General features: G+C 42.4%; 1 long non-coding RNA gene across 2 annotated transcripts; it reads right to left on the bottom strand.

Moving 5' to 3' along the window:
- Positions 1-547: 547 nt before the first annotated feature.
- Positions 548-23,951, bottom strand: LOC139589135 (uncharacterized). Of its 2 annotated transcripts, none has more exons than XR_011678946.1 (3): positions 23,817-23,951; positions 20,329-20,408; positions 548-849 (listed from the first exon to the last, which is right to left on the bottom strand). It is a non-coding gene; the product is annotated as an uncharacterized lncRNA (long non-coding RNA). The 2 variants fall into 2 exon arrangements; XR_011678943.1 differs by lacking the exon at positions 548-849 and adding an exon at positions 8,467-10,957.

The raw sequence follows: 23,951 nt of genomic DNA, 5'->3' as shown, positions 1-23,951 counted from the left end.
TGCTCCAGCTGACATTCTCGAGTTGGCAGGGCACTGGGGCTGGTAAACTTCCAGTTGTCCTTTTTACACAATGGGCATTGTGCAGTTCCATAAGTCGGTGGTTTTGGTGGAACAAGCACTGTGTTAGCTCAGCAGGTGTAGACAATTTATCATCTACTAACAATCTAAATATTATTACCCTTATGAAGTTCAGCTCCTTAAGGGCTTCATCTGAATAGGGTGCTTTGGCATGCTTCTGAAAGGTTTATTGTACTCATCTTTACAATGTAAATGTCTTGCTTCTGAGACTAATTTAGGAGAAAACACTCTGGAATCTGAGTTTCTTCTAAAGAGAAGGACTTCAGTAATCCCTTTTGCCAATGAGAAAAATGAATACCAGTGAGTGAAAGTGAAAGAGACCTGTTTATTGACAGACCAAAGTGCCCGTACAGCACAGGAAAAAATTTAATAAATGCTAGATATTGAACTTTCAGAACCTTAGCCCTCATCCCATCCCCTCCCACTCCACCCCTCCTTCCAGCAGAACAAAAAGAAACTTAAAACACCCCAAAAAGCCTGGGGAAGAAAACACACTGGCTGGCCACTGGCAGGGAAGGCAAAAGAGTGGCCTTCCTTTTGTTTCAAGGAAGGGAAAAAGGAGTTCATGCAGCAGCTCAGGCAAAACAGATGGGGGGAACCTGTTGAATTTCTGGCGTTGGTCTCCTCGTCAAAGCAGATGAAGCTGGTGGATTTTGGTGTCCTTTCTCTTGTTGGTTCAGCTTTACCTGAGGTCTCGGGCTGCCTGGAGCGGCCCCTGCTGTTCTTCCTGCAGGTCCTGGTGAACTGCCTCAGCAATTGTCTGATTTTGGACTGAAAATAAGCCAAATAGTTCAAAAAACAAAACAAAACAAAACAGAAGCCACCGAAATGATTGCTCGTGCAGCATCCAGGTCAGGGGAAGGGATAAAACCTTCTTGCTTAAGCTAGAAAAAAAACTAACATAGCTAGGCTGCAATATAATGTCTGGTCTGTGCCACAAACGGAGAGAGTCTCGGAACAAAGCCGGCGCTGGACTTCCCAGGCTCCTGCCCCTCTCCCAGATGCACCTTAAAGCTACACAGCCATTCTGGGCATAAAGCAGATGATCAGGAACAGACTATCATCATAAAATCACCCCAAGTCTGTGAATTAACCCATGTTTACTAATAGGGTTACCATTAACTCTGAGGAGTGCTTAAAATGGCTCTTGAACCATGGCTTAATTCATGGAAGGTTATTGCACAGTTTAGAACCTATTTATTTCTTTCAAGTTTGAGTTCTAATTTTCATGAAGTGTATCTCATACTATCTCGTATCCTTTCCCTGTAAATAAGGAAATTTTTAGATCACTCCAGCAAAAATTTACAGAGGCTTCTCCTTCCAAACACAATGCATATTCCTTAATGTAACATTAACTACATTATTATTCTATTACTGTATAGACAAAACTATCAATCTTCAATTACATAATTAACTAAATTTTAATCATTACTTTTGAAAGCTATAGGGAGAAAAAATAGCACAAGGTTGGATCCTAAGTCTCTTTTTGTCATTCTTCTCAGACTCAGTTATTAAATACATGGTCTTGAATAACTTGCAGAAATTTTTTAACTTATATTTTGTATTTTTAGCTCAATTTTCAGCACTAATCACTCGGGTTTTGTAAGAAACAGCACAATGAGATGTTTGTGAAATAACCTTAAAAAATAAACTTAAAATAGCACCCCAAACATGGATAAACATCAGATGCTGTGAAACAGACCTCTCCTGCTAAGTGTTTGTAGCTCTAGTTAACACAAATTTACATGAGGAATTTGAATGCCTGCTAATATTATCTGTCTTCCCTATAAATGCATATTGCCAGATGTGTATCAATAAACCTCTCATTGCAGATGAAAAAGGAAACATGTTATTATGACTGATGTGGAAGTTTTCATTACTAGGACTGTTAATTTCTTAGATTATTAACTGAGTTTCTTATTTATAGCCTGAGCCATAGGATTTCAGGGCAAATACATAATTTTAAGAGTAATTGATGGTGTGTCATCTTACAAATACCAAAAAGGAACTTGTCTCAGGATGACAGGGAACCCTTCATCAAATTCAATATCTTTTTCACAGATGCAATCCACTGAGCATGCAGGGTGATGGTCTTTGTCATTCCTTTCCCATCTTTCAGAAGTATGTATTTCAAACGACATCAGAGAAAGCCTACCCTGGCAGGTCTGTAAGTGTGGATAGAGTCCATGCATGGTATCTCAAGAATGTATGAATGATGCCTGAGTCTCCCTTCCAGGAGCTTAGCCAAACAGAGCTGGTTTCCCTGTGTTATACCAGTGACAGTGACTCTGCCTCTGGAGGGTGTTCTGAGCCAGACCCATTGTATCAGGGGCAACGGCATCTTCAATCCCAGCACTGGCACTCTGTCACCATAGTGATTGTTATGGTTCCTTTTTATGTCCTTCACGTCACAGGGGGTTCTTTTTGTTCCACTTGCGGTTTGCCCACATTTTAACTACTTGAAATTCTTACACTGTTTCCCATCTCAAGAAGCTTGATCTTGAAATTGAGCAGCAAATATTGCAAGATATCCCCAGTGGACCCTTCAGAACCTGCAGTGGCAAGTGAGCAGCTTTTTATATGTGCTTTCATACTTAGATCAGCTTTATGTCGATTATAACTATCATAACCCCTAATTGACATCATAATTTTTTTTCCTTCCATTTTAACACAAGCTCAGAGTTCACAGAACCAGTTTTCTATGCTTAAACTCTATTCAATACTGGAGCTAGACATAGATTCATACATTTTAGTAAGTAGGGCTTTCCAGCTTCGTTAACTAATGTACCATGACAAATTTGGCCTGCATGATGAGTTTCTCCAATGTTGCTGAATTCAGATCTGATCAGCTAATGGGTAGTTTCATACACTCAGTGATGCAGAAGATTTTTTATTATTGAAGTCAAGCCAAACTAGAATTGAATGCATTATTCAACAGATTTTGCTAGTTCATCAGTCTTCAAATGGATGGCCTGGAGTCACTTCACTGTCCCAGGAGACAGATCATCTAAGAGCTTTTCTTCTCTCTCATACTCTATCTCAAGTAATGGCTGAAGGTTGCAAGCTCTGCCCAAATGTGCTGTTCTCACACTCCTACTGCAGAAGCCACGGATGTGTGAAGTGCCCAAAACTCGTGTAACACACTATTGCTTGTCATTCTTTTCCTGCCACTAGGAGGCTGTCTTGTGAAGATGATGTATAGCTCCTGTGAGATGCACTGCTCAAAACCTTCCTCTTCGCACTGAGCAGCCAGGCCAGTAAAGGCTTTTGATCACTATCACTTTGATTAAAATTTGAAAGGCTCTGTTCTCTATTGATTGATTTGTATAATAGCAGCAGGGATGAAATAAGGACTAGCTTTTCAATTTTCCTTTCTCACAGCTTCTTGCAGCTTAGCAGGACTTCATGGGATGTGGAGTACCTGCTCTCCATCCAGGTCCTCCCTAGAGTGGTATTGTAGGGAACAAAGTGTCCAAGCTGCCACCATCCTTGATGGCAGCAAGTCCCTGACATACTCTGCAAATTATGATTTTATACAGTCAAGGCTGATCTAAGGAGCTGTTGAGGAAAACATTTTCTTGGTCCAGCAAACCCATAGGATTCTGTCTCTGAAAGCCACTTCCTACTGGTTGCTTACTCACTTGCTCCCGCTGACACAGCACTCCCCCAAACCATTTTCAAAGGCAATGAACAGTCCCTGCAACAACTCAAGTAGACAGCAGTAGTATTTTTCTCCTCTAACACCTAAAAAATCAACACATGGGAAAAAAGCTATTAATCCAGCTACTAATCTGCCAGAATTGGAGGTCAAACATGGGTTTCTTCTTTTTTTGAGGTCAGGCTAATGTCTAGTAATGGATTGCATGAACTTGTTCATATTCTTTCTAGCTCGCATTATTGAGAGGTAATGAATTAATAGGAATATTCCTACAAAGCAATTTGTTTTTCTTGAGATTTTAAATAGAGATATTGCTGTCAGTAAAATATATATTTTTAAATTAATTTTTTAAACTTGATTTCAAGTGGCTTCACCAGTCCCCACAATTTTGAGACAACCTGTATTTGGCTGTTGCAAAACAGGACTTCCATCTGAGATCTAATATGATGCTCATGCTTTGCTTACAAGCTAATTAGAACTGCAGCAGACAATGCTTAAAATGACATTTTTTGTTGGTTTTGCAGGACTTAATTTTTGATGAGGACAAAAGAAGCCAGCCACAAAAGTGATTTTCTGTGAGGACCTGCTAAAAGCTTCCTTTGTGCTGGCAAAACCAGTCGCTGTCTGGCTCTGAGAATAGGCACACTGCTAAGCCAATTAGCAAAGCTAGTAACATCGTCACCCTAGAGATGGACACATGACATACACATACACTTGTCCAGTGACAACAATGGCTTCTTCTTTATTACAAGTTGTTCTCAAGTACCCCTAACAAAGTGTGATCTTAAGTCATTTGTTTCATCAAAACAGCTCATTATATTCATTGGACAAAGAAATAGCTTATTGTATTTTATTGGTACAAAGCAATTAATATCAATAATTAATTGGCAAGAGTTTAGAACAAATTATTATTAAGGCATGTATGCTGCTCAGTAAGGCACATATCCTCTAACTGCAAGTATCCCTTATGTGTCTTTTTTATTGGTTTCCATGCTAACGGTCTTGCTTTTCTTCCTTACTATGGATAAACTCGTATTTTATCAATTTCTTCTGCTAACTCAGTTGTTTGGCCTGCAGGCCAGCTGCTAAGCCCATCCATGTAATGTCTCTATGATAACATGTTTAAGAAAGAAAAAAACACAGGAATCCTCTTTCTTCCTGCCCTCCAAAGGGTGGTGAGTGAGCCACTGGGTCCCTTCCCAGCGTGGCCGGGGGCCTTCCTAGCGCAGCCGCTGGGGCTGTGCTGTGGCTCACATGGTGCCAGTGGGGGCCACATACCCAGCAGTGAGAGGCATTGGACCAATTCTGCGATGCGGAGCACAGACAGGATCAACCTTTCAGCCTTCCAGAACTCTACAAAAACTTTTTAATTGATAGAACTTGTAAACAAACGAACTTAGAGACACCAATTCTCTCTTGGATCAGAGAAAAAGGAAAGGTGAAGACACGTGAAAAGAACAACATGGCAACAACTAAGTCAGTGCAATAGAGGGAGGGGGAGGAGGAGGTGCTTCATGCATCCGAGTTGAGGTACTTCTGCAAGCCATGGTGAGGACTATAATACAACAAACTATTTCCCTGTAATTCATGAAGTGAATGGGGAGGAGACGCAAAATTCAACTGCAGCCCATGAGAAAAAGGTGGTTGTGTTGGAATGTGTGGATGCTGAGAAGCTGTGATCTGGTGAGAGACTTGAACAGAGAGAGAACCCTTGCTTCTAGAGACAGATGAAGAGGACCCTTGCGTTTATACTAAACCAGCTAATCCTTAAAAACTACCCTCCATGAGCCAAATGGCCCACAAAAAAAGAGTTGTGGGAAGACTGCTTTGCCCATGGGAAGGACTCACATTGCAGCAGGTTGGGTGGAACTGCTACTCAAGAAAATTTAACCACATTAGAAAAGTTCACAGAGAACTGTCTTCTGTGAGAAAGATCCCATGGCATAGCAAAAGAGACTCCTCTCCCTAAGCAAACTGAAGAAAAATTTTTGGAAGTGACAAACTGACTCCACGTTTTATCTCCCTGTGCTGTCAGTGGGAAGGAAACAGCTGTTGGGGGGGGGGGGTAGGTATTCTAAAGGTTTATTTTAGTTCTCAAAATGCTACTTTTCAAATTCTGTCTATAAATTTTTCTTTATATCTTTTAAGTTTTGATCCTGTTTTGCCTTTGGAGTTTTTTCTCCTAATAATTATCTCACCCCACAAGCCTTTTAATTGTTCTTTCCCCCTCCTCTGCCCAACTATAGCAAAGGAGAATGAGTGAATAATTTTTCTCATGGGTACCTGGTTTCTAGCCAGCGTCAACCCCCAGACACATTTATCATGATGTTTTGCTAAACAGCAGGTTTTCGTTCAAGCATGTAAATGTCAAGAAGTAGAGCTCCTAGCAACCAGTTTGCAAAGGTATTTTCAACCTGAAAAGAAGGTTCATGGTGTGTTGGCAGATGTATGTTTATTAGTGATCAGTAACTGACCCAGTAACAGCCTTGGGTAGGTAGGGTCTTCCTTACCTCTTTTTTTTAGTTATTACCTTACGAAAATAATACTTGACATGATAGGTATGCTCCAATCAGATGTTTTCTAGTTAGCTCAGATCTCTCAAACCAATCCAGAGACCTTTTATGCAGGAAGGATGGTGGGCAGACAACCTTTCAAGATTAAATCCTTGTATCATAAGATGAGAGAAGCCCTGATAGTCATTCAGTCCGTTTTTCTCTGTAAAGGCAGCATTTGTGACATATCCTGACAAGAGGGTTTTTTTTGAAAAATTTTCCTTAGATAGAAATCCTGACTTTCCTTAGACTATTCAGTTAGAAGAATAATTGCCCTTTTTGATAGAGAGACCTTTGGTTCTGCTTTTCTTTAGACATAACCTGATTTTTCATTGGTGTAGATTTAAGCCTCACCATTTTGTCTTTGCTTACTATGGGTGTGGAGAACATATAGGATTGCAAGAAATGTTCTTGTTGTCTAACACCTCAGTCTGCCTCCAGCATAAACACAGCCAGAGGCCTGAGGAAGAGTTACTAAGTTCTCAATTTGATTCTTCCTCTCCTTGTAGCAATTTTGTTTTGTTTTGTTTTGAATGCTTTTCCGTCCCATTTTTTTCAGATTCCTCTTTAGACTGCACAATCATTGTATACTCTTCCAGGTCTTGTCTTCTAGGCTTCTGACTATTGCCCTGTTCTGTGCCTTTCTGTTCTGGTTTGAAGGCAAATCATTGGGAGGAATTAACTCCACGCAAGTATCTTCTGAGACATCCCAAATCAGAACTACAATTTAATAGGAAAATTACAGTAAAGTCAATAGCACAGAAACACTGGTTTAAACTGACAAAGTCACAATACGACCTGACATCCTCTTGGTCAGGTTGATGGCAGCAGTCCAATAAAATGGTAGCTACAGTCCCATTGGTGTGATGAGTGTTGTTCTGTCCAAGTGGTGATCCTGTAGAAAAAGGTATGGTCCTTCTCTGGAGATCCAGTAGTGGTTATCGAGCTTTTGTGCTCTGGGAATCCAATGGTAGGGCTGCTCTGGTGTCCCAGGCTTCACGTTATACACAGGTATAGGGTATGTCTGGTTCCTCCCCCAGGGTGGGGCATCTCACAATGGGATGATGTAATTCTGTGAATCGCTCTACGAGACCTTGATGGCCTTTTAGTGGATTTGGGCCCCTCAGGGTGGCTGCTGCTTCCCTGGAGGGAGCTATCAGGGCTGAGTTGTGGAGAAGATAAAGAACACTGCCCCACCATTTTTACCAGCTCATGTAGATGGTAATAGAATACTTTTGGTTACACCTTCCATTGTAACTAAGACACTTTCTTAAACCATACTTACTACACTGATCATATTACATCAGTCCAACCTTCAGCCATGCTGATTATGTTCCTTCTTTATGTCCCATTTATATCTTATTGATCTCATTATTGCTCCTTTTTTCTGGGAAGTGTGTTCTGTTACAGTTAGCATAAACAGGATTTTTGGCTAAAATACATGATATAAAGAAGATCTGTGACTTGCTTTTGAAGATGCTTCCATTCTGTTTGAAGTAAATGGTGACAAAGTCACTTGTTCTTCAGATGATTATATTCGAAACTAGTAACAATGGAGAATATTTATACATCTCCCTCTGCATCTGAGACCTGTTCTTTCATTGTTACTGAAGCTATTGCTATTGAGTCCTGAAAAAGCTTGTAGTTGTCTTAACTTGTGCTGAAAATGACCTTTTCCTTTGGACCAGGCAAAAGGATTTCTTTTGCAACAAATTCCAGTCCATCTCTGCAAATTTGGAAGCGGTACTCTTCTTGCATGTAAAAAAAAGAGCTCATGCTTCTCTATCCTGCTATCAATTAAGTGGGTGTGTTCCCCCACACAAATGTCTCTATATGACAGTGCAGAGCAATGCATTTAATATGGTAGCTAAAATAGGAGAAGGTAATCTATAAAAAGCCCACATTCTCTCCACATTTTCAAATACTTTGTTGTGGGAAACAATGCAGTATCATGAATCCCTAGATGAGAGAATGATAGACTGGATATATCTATCTATCTGTCCATCTATCTATCTATCTATCTATCTATGAGTAAATGTTCAACCCTTGAATTTCCACAGTTCCATTGAGTATGTACTTGCTAGACTTCTGTGTCATAATAATTAGAACCTTGAAAGTGTGTTTTAGATACACTACAAGCAATTGAGGGCTATTGCTGAAAGTTACATTGCTTGTAGACACTGACCAAATAGAAGTTTGAAGGTGATATTCAAATGACTTCAAGATTCAAAGGAATATAAGTCCTGCTGAGTCTAAGGGAGCTTAAGTACATGTGTGGAACATTTCCCTTTTCTCCACAGGAGATCTGCTGGTCTTCGCAGGCATACTGAGAAGCAACACAAGAAGTGTGTGCCTCCAATGGTGCAGTGATGGAAGGATCAAGAGAGGTAGATAATAGACAAAAATGGGCTCAGCTGTGGATGTAGTGGTGTGCTCTGTCTTCATCATTGAGACTATGACATGCGAATGAGTCACTGAATGTTATTCAGGATTGGGACAGTGTTTGGCTCTCAAAGGACTGGTATCTCCCTGAATATCTGTGTGACTGAGAAAGTTTTGCCTCAAAGAGGAATGTAATGATGTGAAATAAGTTTTTAGTGGTTCGCTGAGCCTGTGCTGATTTAAAGTGGTATTTTTGTTTAAGGCAATGTACAGGTTGTCCAGTCATATATTATCTTGGAGTGTTTTTAAAGGACTACATTTATGGGAAACCAAAACCAAAACCAAACAAAACCCACAAGTGTTGTTTCTTTTTCCATCTCCTCTCCCCTCTTGCCCAACTGAAATCCATGGTCAGGAAATTGCCATTTTTTTGGGTCCCAGTCCTCAGCAAGTACTCTATCCTGGCTCTTAAATCTGTCCCAGTAGCTGAGAGTTTGTCCCAGACATTATAAACTCTATCAACATGCCTTTCAATTCAAATCTTATTAGCTTTTATTTGCAGAGAGGTTGCCCTAACGTGGCAAAGATCATGAGTTGTTTTTCAGATGCTGTTACTGCATAGCAGCTGAGTTGGCCAATAGATCTTGAATTTCCTTTTGGCATCCAGCCCAAGGGAACATACAATGAGCAATTTCCTCAAACATTGCATTGCTGGGAAATTCATCTTTTTCTTAGCTAGCCTAGCTACCAGATCTAAGCAGGGGGCAGTATGATTTTTGGCTTTGATATTCTGAAACAGACATTGGAATAGAAAATTTTCCTCAGTATTGGGCTGTCTGTACTTCCATGGGGGCATTTCAAATGATACAACTGCTTTCTTATCCTGCCATTTTCTTAGAAGTTTCTTTACTGTAGCTATCAGTAGGCTGTTTACTAAGTAATGTGTAGTCCACCAATCCTGTGCAAATATTTTATTTCTGGTAAGGAGAGAGAATTTAACAATCAAAACGAAACCACGCAGGCAGGAATTGTATTTTGAGTCTTCAGAATTAGCTATTTTATTATTAACTCTTTAGTGTCTAATTCTGATCTTTGTATACTCCAACCTCCAATGCTTATTTCACCAGTCACTAAATGTCAGTGATTTTATCTGATTCTTCTCTTTACCTATCTTTGCAGTTGCTAGATTGTTCAAATTATCTGTCACTTCAAAACCGGTTCTCACACTTTTTTCTTTCAATTGATGATTTTTTAAGTGATAAAAAGCTGTATATGCATTACTTGTGATGCCTTGGATAGATTTTCAAAATTTCTCCTGAGCAAGATGGAGTGAGAGGATATATAGAAATCTAAAGATTTCTATATATCTACATAATTGTATTTCATTGTTCCCATGGAAATTGTTGTTGTCTGTTGCCTGTTATTGTTGTATTGCCACACTCTGAGAGTTCAAATAGACAGCTTGCTTTACTGTAAGGGCTTTGCAATATAACTGCTACTGCTACTTAGCTGTGGTTTTCATTCATGTCCTTCATTCATTTCTTTCCCTTCAGTTTGGATCTTTGGGGCTAAGATTATTGACCAGATTAAACGTTCAACCTGTTTTGTATCAGGGACAGAAATTCAGGTCAATAGACAAAAAGTTAATTCCCACTTTGGTTTGTCTGATTTTTGTTTTCACAATTGACATGTGCTCCATACATCAGGCCTCAGTCCCTTTCAGTTGGTGTATTTTGCCTGTCCATAATGTACAGGATTTTGGAATAAAGACACTTCAGTGTAGTCAACTGTCCTCCTCTACCTCTCATCATTTTTCTTCCCTGGTAGATTCCCCTCTCTGGGCACAGTTGTCTAGGATTTTTGGCTGCTTTGCTTGAACACCCATCCAGCTCTGAGTAAGGACAAATTCCATTATCTTTGCTTGGTTTGCATAAATGTACTTTGCTTTTCTTGATAATCAGTTTTGATCATTAAAGTCTCCCTCCTTGATGACTGCCTTTGCTCTGCTCTTGTCATACATCTTAGTCCAGGTAGCACATTTAAACTTTCTGAATGGATTGTTGCTTTATTGCCGTTTCTGCTAGATGAATTTTCGTCAACTTCAGCAAAAAGCTTCTGGGGCTTTTCTTGTTTGGTTGGATTTTAGTTTTGTTTTCTTTCCTTCCCCTTGTCTGGAGGCTTTTCATCAGCAAAATTTTTCAGCAGTATTTTTGTTGGGGTTTTTTTTTTGGTTTCTTTTTCTCCTCAGTTTGGGGAGCCTGAGGGGCAGCTTTGGCAGCTCTGAACTCTGCAAAGACCAAGCCAGTGAAAGAAGGGACATTAAACTCCACCAACTTTGCTGGCTGCAAGAAGATCCATGCCTGAAATCCAGCAGGTTCCCAGCCACTTTGTGAACTCTTTGCCCCTCGGCCACACAATGAGGTCAAGGTGGGGTGCTGTTGCAGCCTGAATAGTTGCTAGTAAAGCCCAGGGTAGGGAAATAAAAACGGCTTTTGCATAGTACCCACAGATGTTTTAATCAGCCGTGCGGTAAGATGTTCAGGTCCAAGGCACACACACACACAGACGGTCCAGGTTTCTCTCTCCCTAGGGACCCCCCAGGAGTAAACCTGGTCTCAGGGCAGTACCAAGATGAGGGCCAATAAGGGAATAGGGAGGAAATGGCTCAGGGACATACGAACAGACATAGGAATGAGGGAAGGAGCCAATGGGGTCTTAACAGCTTTTTGAGGGAAGCTTATTGTGTCTCCCTAACTTAGGGGATGCCCCCCAGGGCGTCCACAGGGTGGAAGGTTAAATTTTCTTTCTTTTTCCTGTGCTTTGTGGATATCTTGCTTTGTTAAAAAACAGTTTTAATAAACTGTTTAATAAACAAGGTGGTTTTTTTTTCACTTTCATTCCTGGCATTTATTTCTCTCATTGGCAGAAGAAAGTGGAGTTATTGAAGCCCTCTCTCTTTAGAGAAAAACACTCATTTTAAAGTGTTTTTCTCCTAGAATTCTCCAAACCGAGACAAGGAGCTTGACATCTACAAGGAATGTTGGTGTTGTTCCTGCAGAAAGGGAAAACAGGTCCCACTATTTTTATTCCTTCTTGATCTTGATTCAGGAACAGAGGTCGTGCTTACTTATCTAAAGTGCTAAAGTGTTTATTATCTTTTTCCATGTCTTGCTTCACTTTTGGGAACTTATTAATGTCACTCTCTTGAAAGAGAGACTGTTAGATTGCACTTTGCTGCTTCCTTCATCTTAGCTCATTAAGCCTGGCTTGGAGATCTTTCTATCCTTGGAGAAAATTTAAACATTCTGATGATGTCCACTAATCTTACTTAGGCAAAGCCTTAATACAGAGAAAGGTGAGCTTAGAAATTATCCCTTAATCACCTTTAATTTGCGTTCAGTGTCATTGTCACCATGCTAGAATCAACGTCTGACAAATGCAAGGATGAACACTAACTTGTTCAGCTTCACTGTACTGTCCCCAGCCTCTACTAGATGTTTCACATATGTTTTGATGTAAAAGTGCATGTGATGCACTGACACATGACTCTTCAACTAATTAAAGTTGAAAAGAAGGGTGTTTATTGCCGCGCACTGGACACATGTGGAATCCTTTCCAAATACAAGTGCAAGGAGTGACAGACTTTTGCTCTCTGTTTATAGAGAGAAGGTTTTACATATCCAAGCAGTTTCTAAGGACGCATAATATATAATCATTACCTGCCCGCTTCATATTATAATGAGCTGAATATCCACTATGGCTGCGCAATTGTACTCCCTTAATTGGGTTGGTGTGATTTTGAAATAAGGGAGTGGGTGTATGGGAGGAAGAAAGCTGTCTTCCTCGTGGTGGACTCTTCACCCATGGCCAGTTGGCAGGACTTTTTGATCTGCTGGTCACAGTCCAAGCCTCTCCTAACTGTTTGATTATTCTTAAGGCAAGGTATTTCTATGATCTCTGCTCCTTCACAATTGCTACATCTATCCCTGTCACTCCTAGCTTCTTTCCTGATGTATTTGTTACTCTTTAACAAAGGTACTTGATTCTTGCCACCTATAGCTTACTTGCCACTAACTTAGCTTCTTAACTAATTTTAAAATCTTAACTAAAATATGCAATCTTCTACTAGCCCAAATATATTCCCACTTGGCCCCTCAACTCATCTACAGTTTTCAATGATCCTAAATATATTTCCAGCTGACCCCTTGACTCACATGTGTGTATTTTTAACCTCAGGCTGCTAACAGTTGACTTGGTCTTTTTCTTCCAGAAGTTGTAAATGCAAATCTTCTTGTTCATTGTAATTCCTGGTCCTTTGCTGAATTAAATAACTTTTTGAGTAATTCTATAGGGACTTGTAAAATGAAGTATCATCAAGCTTTATATCAATATACCTGTACTTGTAGCAACTCTAAATGGGTTGTCTCAACTTTTCAACAGTGAATTTCTTCTTAAGGGAGGTATGTTTTTGTTACTTTTTCCTTCTTCCTTCAGAGCAACTGACTTGATTCCTTGATACTTTTATGTTATAAATGGTGTACATTTCCCAATCCAGAGCTAAACCCACTTCTCTCTTTTGTACTTCTTTGTAAATTTTTTGTGAGATTCTAGTTATTTTCATTATGGACTCTGGATGTTGTATATATTTTTTCAGAAGGGGTGCCTAAGCTAACCAAGAACCAAAAGTGGGGCACACATTTGACTTGGATTCATTTCCTTCTTCCCATCATAATAGTCTGAGGTTTTATATCTTGCTTCACATTTACCTCTGTACTTGTCAGTTTCATTCAAGTAGTTTGGTTGTCTTGCTTTGTTTTGTTCTTTTATTATTTTGGGAATGGCTCCAGCTGTTTTAGAAGTTGTTAATGAATTTCAAAAGAGAATAAAAATTCATTAACAGAAAATAAGTCCAAAAAATCAAGCCCTTGTCTTTGGGTTAGTTATTTTAGTAGCTGTGGCATACCTTCAGGACAGGGAATACTACCTCCCAGCAGGATCCTCATCACAAAGGAATGGGGAGCAATAAGAGGTTTTGTGCTGTTTACAGTTTTCTTTAAATTCAGCTACTATTTCAGCCAAAAATATAGAGTATTTGAAGCACTCTGCTGGTACTAATTCTCTGACCACTGAAGTAATTGTCTTTTTAAGCTCTTGTAACACAAGTAAGCAAACTTACAGAGTTTGCTTTTATCGCCAAACAGGACTACCACATTGCACATAATTCTTTTACTTATGATCTACAGAATTCTCCTGTCAAGAGCAGGATGTAGGTCTTTCAAGATTTATGCTATTAATATCATGCCAAGCAGAGTCTTTTATATTTCTCTCCCAGAATTTCTGAGATTTACTTGATGTTAGAAGACATAAGCCACAAAAAATTTCAGGAAGTAGAAAATATGAGGCTTGGGAAGCTTTCAATCATTTCTCCAATGGCCCAAACTTTGGACACTTAGCTCAGTCTTTTGCACATCTGCTTGAACTCACCCATCATCTTTGGATGTTGTCACAACATACAAAGAATACATTTACAGAAAATTTTCTAAAGGGGTATTGAAAAATAAGAGGATTCCATTAAGGTACTGATCAGTATTAAATCAATGACTAATGATTAAACTTTGTTATAAAACTAGGCTTCAAGCAATAATTACTCATTATTTTGAATATTATATAGATTCTGTTAATGTGTAGCCTCCAGTGCTGGAGGGTACAGTTAACTCGAGATCAAAGCTGTCCTGAGGTAGCTGGAAACATGTCACCCTGGTAAGTATCTGTGGACAGGGTGAGCATTTTGTTTACATCATCATATCTCTTATTAACCAAATTTTAGGTGAAATGATTAAGAGATTAGGAGGGGAGATTGTGTCTCTTTCAACACATCACTGAGTCAAAACCTACCCTTTCTGAGGTTTGGTGTTTTTCATTGAAAGATTTGCAAATCTATTATTTGTTAGTACTGCAAATGATTTTCATCTATTTGCTGCTTCATGCGCTTAAGGAAGAGGAGGCATATGAGAAGGCGGGAAGAAGAGACAGCTTCTAAATATGATTTTTTCTCATGGTATCCAAGAACTTTGGTACAAGCCAGTATAAAATAGAAAGGTAGGGTAGAGGAGAAACAATAATAAGGAAACACCAATATCTCTCACTAAGTGCTATGGTGGGTTAGTATGTTTGATGGCAGTAATAGCTTAAGCTAAACAGTCAGGAATCTCATAAGGATACTTATGAGCACAAAAAATTAGGTGAATAAATGTTTAGAGTGTATTCTTATGGTGCTCATTACTTTATTTGACACAAGCTAAATGCTCTATCATGCACAAGATGCGTAAGTCTATGGTAAGACTATTACTGTCTTGGTTTGGATTGCTTAATGCAATATTAAGAAATACTTGGGTTTTGTCTTAGTTTTACCTGGTATTTCAAGCAGAAGTGCCAAAATGTTTTGAGCATAAATACTAGGGTTGTAAATATGCCATATAAAGCATAGAAAAAGTGTTTTTTAGGGAGATGCCTGTGTGATGAGTTCTTTTCTAATTCAATGTCATAAGTTACAATTGCAAGATGTAACCAAATGTATATATCACCATCTGTTAAAACCAAGTGGGGCAGTGTTCTTCACCTCTTTCATGACACATCCCTAAGTTTCCAAACTAAGGCAAGTCTAAGTTGGGTGATATTAAAGGATCTTATCTACTATATGTATGCTGTAACACTTTTTTATTGCTCATATATATGATGCAAATTTGCGAATCAAACAATCACCCGATAACATCTCTGTCTGCCTGAGTTAGTTTAGTTCATCACTGCCTCTTTCATATCTTGAGGAGTGTAATAATATTCATTATAGGAGTAAATTATGTTTCTTATGAACCTTTTGTTATGGCTTTCATTACAACCTATTACCTGTGGTAGTGTTCACAGGGGTTCTCGGATAAGGCAAGAGACGAGAATGTTGACTCTATGTTCAGAAGGCTTGATTTATTATTTTATGATATATATATATATATATATATATATATTACATTATAACTATACTAAAAAGAAATAGAAGGAAAGGTTTCCTCAGAAGCTAGCTAAGAATAGCAAAGATAGAAAAGAATGATAACAAAGGCAGCTGGCTCTGACAGAGAGTCTAAGCTATCTGGTCTGTGGTTGGCCATTAATTGTAAACATTCAAAATGGCCCAATCACAGACACACCGGATGCATTCCACAGCAGCAGATAACCATTGTTTACATTTTGTTTCTGAGGCTTCAGCTTCTCAGGAGAGAGAAAATCTTAAGAAAAGATTTTCACAAAAAGATGTCTGTGACAATTACCTGCAACTTTTTTTGGTTTTCTTCCTTCCTCATTGGTGTGCAATTTATTTAACACTTTTTTTTGTACTCCTTTAATTTCATGTTGTAAATATTGTTGTTCTTCAGCTACTTCATTAGCTGCATTCTGTTCAGCAGAATTATTTTCAATAAGTTTTTCTTATCTTATTTCTTGCTGTTTCACGAACTGTTGCAGATAAGCTTGAGCTCCAAGGGGTGTTCATTCTCCTCCTCCTTCCTGATGCGTGTCTCCACTGCATTAAACCCACCTTTTAGTTGCCTTGAATATCATTACTTGCATTGATGTTTTTATAGTATTTGTCTTCTCTGTTCTTGGCATATGCCCATGCACTTTTTTTAGTAATGTTTTTCATAAGTCTGTGCTCTTGCTGTTTTTCTCCTACATGTGTATCTTGTTTGCTGAATTGGAAAACCTCGTCAGAGTACAAAGATCTGTGCTTTATGCACAGTGGCAGAAGAAACAGGTAATATCTGCTAGGAAAAATAGTGTAACAAAACAAAGTGAGCTTTGAAAAAAAAGTTCTTTTGACTTTTCAGACAAATTTCAGTTTCCTGAAATCAACTGCTGAAAAAGGCAAAGTGAGTTATTTTTAAATTGATAGATGTCATTCTTTTTGTCAAAAGCTTTGTTTTTCTGGGACATAAAGGAAGTATTTACCATGTAAGGTACTTGTGGGCATTGGTTTCTCCCAACATGGGGCCCTGTCTATAGGTGAATGGACAGAACACTTCATACTTTCAAGAAAGATTTGAAGTTTTGTGTAGTCTACCTGGGTGAAAAGAAGGGCTGTATTTTATAATGTGAGGTGAAGTGTTAACAGCTGCTGTCCTATGATACATTTGAAATGTCCTTTCAGGTCTCTCCTTTCTGCCTGTTTCTGTTGCTTCCTAGGACAGGGATCGAAACCAAGGTCCCATTCAAGGCTGTGGGTAAGATCCTGGACTGATTAAACTGAGTGCATGGCAATGGAGACCACATCTCTATCTGACCTGAGGACAGAGATTAGAGGATTTGTCAGTGTTTGCCATTGAAACAGAATTATAAGATACATTAAACCCATGGTCTCTCATGTTTAATGCTGGAGATGGGTGATGCTGTGGTACACAGCCTAATTAAAAAGCAGTTTGAGATTTTTTCCTCCTTTGCTATTTGATGACACTTTCAGAAGTTTACTAATACATTAACATAAGGAAAGATTTTTCCTACAACCATAGCTCCTTAATTGCAATTAAGATGCTAGAATGATTAGGGTTGGAAGGGAACTTAGAGATTATCAAATTCCAATTTCTGGGTCCTTAATGAGAACTGATGGACACTGCAACAACTTAAACCGATTGTTACTGTGGAAATGCTGTACTACTGGAGGACTTTAGTTTTCAAATGAGCAATTAAAAAAATTGATGGTAAATAGGGCTTTGCAGAGCTTTTGTTGTGGTGCCATCCATGCTGCTGATCTGCCCTGCCTAGCCAGGACTTGTTTGAGCATATGGTGGGCACGCTTGATCACAGCTTGACCTGTGGGGGAGTGGGGAATGCCGGTCTTATGCTCCACCCCCCACTGCTGGACAAACTCTAGGAACTCCTTGGAGGCATATGCTGGGCCATTGTTGGTCTTAATCTCCCTAGGAATCTCCAGCACTGAAAAGGCTTGAACCAGGTGTTGTTTTGGCATGCACAGCCCTTTCCCCTGCATGGGCAGAGGCATAAACCGCACCTGAATATGTGTCTAGACTGACATGTACATTTTTCAGGCGACCAAAACTGGGAATGTGTGTGATGTCTGTCTGCCACACTTTGCAGCTCCCAAGGCCTTGGGGGTTAACCCCAACACCCAGTGATGGCACGACCTGGAGCTGGCAACTGGGACAGGTGGGCACAATGGCTCGAGCCTGACTCCGTGTTAGCTGGAACTGATGGATCAGACCTGGCACATTTTGATGGTATTGCTGATGACTTAGCTTTGCTTGTTGGAAGACGTCTGGAAGGCATGCCATTTCTGCTGGGGTGGCAAGGGAATCTGCTTTACAATTACATTCTGCAATCTTGCCTGGCAAATCAGAATGTGACCTCACGTGCATGACATAGAACGGATGCTCCCGCTGCGAAACTAATTAAATTAGTTTTGAGAGCAACCTGAAGAGATGCTCGTTCTTGATGTCTTTGAGAACTGCCTGCTCTGCCCTGGACACTACTCCTGCCACGTAGGCTGAATTGGTAACCATATTAATTTGCTCTGAGAACTTCTCAAAGGTCTCACTACTGCAGCCAGTTCGGCAACTTGGGGCGACCCCTCTACAAACTCAACATCAGCTTCCCAATGCTGAGTCTGATGATTTCTCCAAGTCATCACTGACTTGTGGGATGCCATCAGTGAACACTGTAAGCGCCTTGCGTAACCTCCGACTTCTTTTCTCAGGAGCAATGAGGTGGAATTCCTTGTTAAACAGCTTGTGTGATGAGGCATGGACTGATATCTGTCCACTGTAGCTGTCCAGAGATAGCTGGAGACTGGCATTGCTCTGGAGCAGGTGCTCTTAACGTCTCTTTTGTCAACCTCTCCGGAGAGTTCCTTCCGTCCTTAGAAAGTTTGACCGGGAGGTCAATACACTGAAAGCCACAACCAACCAGCTCACGCAATCTTACCCTGGCCTTCTGGATCAGCTGAGCTATCAGCTCCTGTGGCTGTGTGATGCTTTTAGATCGCTGGTGGGAGAGGAAAACCCACTCTATGATTAAGAGCGAATCTTTCTGCCCTTCGATCCACTGGAATATCAACCTGTGCAAGTGTGGTAACTTTTCCAAAACAATGAATTTGAAAGGCAGCTCTGGCTGATAATGATGAGCCTGCCTCTTGGCCAAAGCCTTCTGCACTTTTTGGATGGTGGTTTTTGCCTGTGGGGTCAGTTGCCTGGGAGAAGCTAGCTCAATAAATTGAGAAGGGGAGCTAGGTCCTTGTTGGAAAGGCCTAGCCAAGGCCTAACCCAGTTCAAAGACCCACACAGGGAATGGAAATCCGCTAGGTTTTTGGGGTCTCTCTTGATTTCCAATTTCTGTGGCACAACGGTCCACACAGTGATCTCCAAGCCCAGTTACTTCCAAGGTGGCATCCTCTGAACCTTGTCTTCCCACAGTTGGAATCCAGCAGAGGTTAAAACTTTAACTACTAAGTCAAGTATGTCTTGGAATATTATGTCATCAGGGGCACACACAAGCACATCATCTATGTAGTGTAGGATGATTGCCTCCTTTTTCTGGGCATGCACTAGGGACAGCAATGAAGCCACTGGCAGATGGAAAGACAGCATTTAAGGCCTTGAGGCAATACTCTCCAGTGGTAGCACTTCACTGGGGCTTCTGATTGATGGTTGGAACTGAGAAGGTAAACCGTGGCACATCTTCTGGGTGTAGGGGAATATGGAAGAAACGGTCCTTGATGTCCAGGACAGCCAGTTGGCAATTTTGGGGAAGCATTGTTGGGGAAGGCATCCCTGGTTGGAGTGACCCCATGTCCTCAATTACCTTGTTTATTTCTCTTAAATAATGGAGGAGCCGTCACTTATCCTTCCCTGGCTTTTTTATTACAAAAACTGGGGAATTCCAAGGGCTAGTTGTCTCTTCAATGTGTCCTTTAGCCAATTTAGCTCCTCTACAAGCTCCTCAAGTGCCTTCAGCTTTTCCTTACTGGGTAGCCACTGATTTACCCAGACTGGATTATCATCCAGCCATGCTAACTTGTGGGCAGGGCACTCCACAGTGGCTGCTTCCGAAAATCCTGGGGTGTCTTAGGGATGACCAGTTTGACCCCCCCATTGGGACATGGTGTCTCTCCCCCACAAGGGAACTTTATAATCAGTGACAAATGGATGGACACTGGCCAATTTTCCATCAGGTCCTTCAATTTGCATGACACTTTTTGATATCTTTGCCAATATGACTCCTCCTCCACCTTGGATTTTACCAGCCATGGGTTGCAAACCCCAAAGTGACAGCCACAACCTTTCAGGTATGATTGTCACATCTGCCCCTGTGTCAAGCAACCCTTCCACGTGGAGATAATCTGCTTCAGACATTAGGTTGCATCCCATAATGCATTTGTCCTCATCAACCACTTCTCCCCAGTAGACACAGGTGCCTTGTCATCTACTGAGATTTCTGATGGAACAGGAATGGTCAATGGGCGATGATTTGCCCCTTGGCCAAATAGAAGGGTGGCTGTAGACAGCGCGCAAGGAGAATGAGTTATGTCCCCCTTGATGGTTATGGGAACCACCTCAATCTCCATGGGTGTGTGTGCAGTGTCCCCAATAACAAAGTACTCACTGTCCAATCCTGTGTGATCTTTTGTCAAGTCCTGCGAGTCCTCTGGCAGGTCCACTCCAATGACTGTCCACTGGGTAGACCTGAAAACAAAAGCTTTGGTGGTCACAAGCTTGAAATGCTTGTGAGGCCACCATATTTTGTCCTGTAAACATTTCTTTTGTTGTCCTACACCCCGCCTCCCTTCCTTCCCCTTCTCTGTTTTGAGGGAGGTTTTCCCCTTAGGGATTTATGTTGCGCATTTTTGTTATGGTGCAGTGCGGGCCTGCGCTCATGTTCTAGCTTTTTGGTTTGATGGTTTTCTTCCTGTGTTGCTGGCTTTGGGGGCAGTCTCGGGCAAAATGTCTTGGCTTTTTGCATTGGAAGCAGATGACACGTTGAAGCTGCTCTGGTGACATCTGTTGCCTCCTTGCTCCTGGAGCTACAGCTGCCACAGTCCTTGAGTTTGTCGGCCTTGCCCACGCCTTCCAAACAGTTCCGTCTTCAAAGCACAGGGTTCGATCATCTCTGCCAGTGTAGGTGGAGGGTCAAGAGGCAGTCCCAGGAGCACCCTGCTGCATTTCTCTGTGCCATCTCTTTCACTGTCTCCACCTGTGTTCTGGGGTCTTGTACTTGTCTCTCATCTTCTGCACGGAGCTGGTCGACAAGCTGCAAGAAACTCTCTGAAGGAGACTGTTTAATATTAAAGTAACTAGCCCTAGCTTCAAAACTCAGCAACTGGTTAAAAGTCTTGTCCACAGCTTCAAGATCTTATCTAGAATAAATTTTGATAACACCTGAGCTTCGTCCTCGGGCTTAGCCCGCTCCCCCTTGCTGCATAGATGTTCATAAATGATGTCATTATTTTCTAAATCTTTGGCACCCTCTGTGCTTTGCTTAAGTTCTACCAAGAGTCCCCTCAGAGATCTTTTCCAGGAGCTTTCCCATAGATCAAACTCAGATTGAGTAAGCAGGCACTGGAAAAGATCTAGGAGGTCAGTAGGAACTAATTAAAGGGATGTTAAAGTGGCTCTCATCATGCTTCTAAAAACATCACTGCTTCTCCCAAACTAACTGACTTTTACATAATTCTCTCTTTCTTTGGAAGGAGAAAGACTAATAGTTTCTAGGCCCACTTCTACCACCAGAATATTGGACAGGGGTTACTGAGGAAACTATTTCTTCCCCCCCCCCCCGATTTTGAACCCCAGGGTTTTCCCTTTCGGCCCTACCCCCGTGGGACCTAGCAGAGGGGCCGCTTTCCCCTTGGGAACCAGCAGGGACACCACCTCATCCCCCAGCCCCATCCCTGTGGGAGCCAGAAAGGGAACTACTACCTACCCCAGCCCCACCCTCTTGGGGACTGGGAGGAGGAACACCCCCTCCCCCTGCCCTACCTCCTTGATAACTGGGAGGGGGGACACCGCCTCCCCCTGCCCCACCGCCGTGGGAACCAGGCAGGAGCACACACCCCCAGCCCTCGGCCCCACCTTCTTGGGACCCGGGCAAGGGGGGGTGGGAAACAGGAATGGGCAGGGGGGTGGGGCCTTGTGGGGAGGCAGGGCAACCGTGGGAACCAGGGCCAAGGTTGGAGGATGACATCATGGGGGGAGGGGGGGGGAACATGGAGGGAGGGGGAGGAGTCTGCAAGGGAAGGAAGGGGTTGTGGGACACAAATGGTTTGGGGGAGGGGACAGGTGGGCAAAAGGGATTGTGGGAAGAAGAAGAGTAGGTGAAGAGGTCGGCCATGTGGCCGCCGACATTATGGCCTCTGGCCATGCGGTCAGCATCATCTTGAATGCCAACCATGTGGTCATTGCCGTTCTGGGGATAGGGGGGGTCAGCACGCGAAATCGGGGAAACAGGGGTTTTAGGGGGGTGCAGGGAAGGTGCTCTGTCAGCCTGCGCAGAGCTGCCAGAGCCCGGGTACTGAGAGGGAGGTGGGAGGCCACTGGCTGTGCCAGGTACCCTGCGATTCTCGGAGTGCCTCGCTTGTCCCTCTCACTTCAGGGGCAGACGGTTGGGAGGAGGGGTAGGGGGAGCCGCAGGAGGGGAGATTTGCTGTGGCTGTCCCTTCAAATCCCTCTTAAGCACTTCTTTCTGAATTACAAGGAACACAGGGAAAAATTGAGACACTGTTCCGTCTCCCTGTTCCACTTTTGCTGTTAACAAAGCTCCAGTTTTGTCCTAGGCTGTTTTGCGGAGATAGAGCCAAAAACTCCACAACTTTGTGAAAGTCATAAAGCCGGTATGTTTATTACAGCACTGGACGCACGTGGGAATCATTCCCCTAAAATGACACGCGTACCTCTGGGAACTTCAGGTCCCTTTTTATCCCCCTCTCAAATACATATGCATACAGTTTCACAATAGGTTCATACATATTCATTTTGACGAATTTTGCTTGACATTTGCCGCTAGTTCTTTATCAGAAAGAATTCCTTGGTCAGGCTGACTTGCTTTTACAGCAGTCTTTCTGTCTCTCTTTATCACCCTCTGCCTCCTCCCCCTTATCTCTGTCCTTCATTGAATTCCTGCACCTAGGCCTTGCAGTCAGGCTACAGATTACAGGCTTCAAACTACAGACTTAACTCAAAGATGTACATTTCACCTAAATCAAAATGGATTTCTACTCTGGAGAATTTCTACTCTGTCTCAAGGCAGAGACAGAATTAATGTTCTGCTGGGTAAACTGAGGGAAATTAAAAGATATCCAGTGAACGAACCGTTTCAAACTGCTTTGGAAACCTTAGCGTTTCCACTACTTAGGGTTATCTCTAACTAGGATATAAATGCTTCTCTGTGTTGCAGAGAAGTTTGCACCCATTTTGATGTTACTTGCTCTCTGCAACACTTAGAATCTACCTTCCTTAAGAGCACAAACAGAAAGCTGAAAAAAAAGCACTCTGTCCACAGCCAAGCCGGGAAAGAGTGCGGACGGCCCCGGCCCCCCCCCCCCCCCCCCCCCCCAGGGTGGAGCGAAACCGCTTGTGTGCAAGCCGCGCGGCTTTTAAAATGGCGGCCACGCCTCTCCGAGTCACGTAGCCACTGCGCCGGGGTCAGTGCTGTGCGCGCCGGTCCCCCCGTCGCTTGCTGGGGTCCGCCACTGCCTACGCTCCCACTGCTCTGCACCAAAAACCGCCTGCGCTGCCGAAACCCGCTGCGCGCGCTGGCACCACTGCTGCCGCGCCGCGGGAAACCGACCATTGGAGCCACGCACCTGCCCAGAACCGCGTGCTGCCGCTGTCCACAGGCCGGGAGCCGCTGCGCCCCGCGCCGCGCCGCCCGGATCCGCTCTGCCGGTAACTGCAGAGCTTGGAGCCGCTCTGCCCGAGTTTGGACCGCGCGAATAAGCGCTGCGCGGACCCGCAAAAACCACGGGACGCACAAACCCTCACACTCGGGACCGGACCTTTCCCCTGCACCGGGAACTTACCCCCACCCTTCGGTAACCCCTCACACTTTCAGGGGGAGCCCCGGGGTCCCACTACCACTCTCGGGTTTTAACTTACCCCTCCTTGGGACCTTGGTTGGAATGATGTTAACGAAGTCCTACATCCTAAATTGGGTTGCAGATCCTACCCTCCTGCCTCTCTGCTGTCCAAAAAGCGGCGAAGAAGTCAGAGGAAGTTCAAGTCCCAAAAGCT

The sequence above is a fragment of the Agelaius tricolor genome, unplaced genomic scaffold (genome assembly GCF_023055355.1).
Source record: "Agelaius tricolor isolate 1412-34295 unplaced genomic scaffold, bAgeTri1.0.p SCAF_1, whole genome shotgun sequence".
Classification (NCBI taxonomy): Eukaryota; Metazoa; Chordata; class Aves; order Passeriformes; family Icteridae; genus Agelaius; species Agelaius tricolor.
The sequence above is the reverse complement of the archived record's forward strand: the minus strand, read 5'-3'. Positions and strand labels throughout refer to the sequence as shown.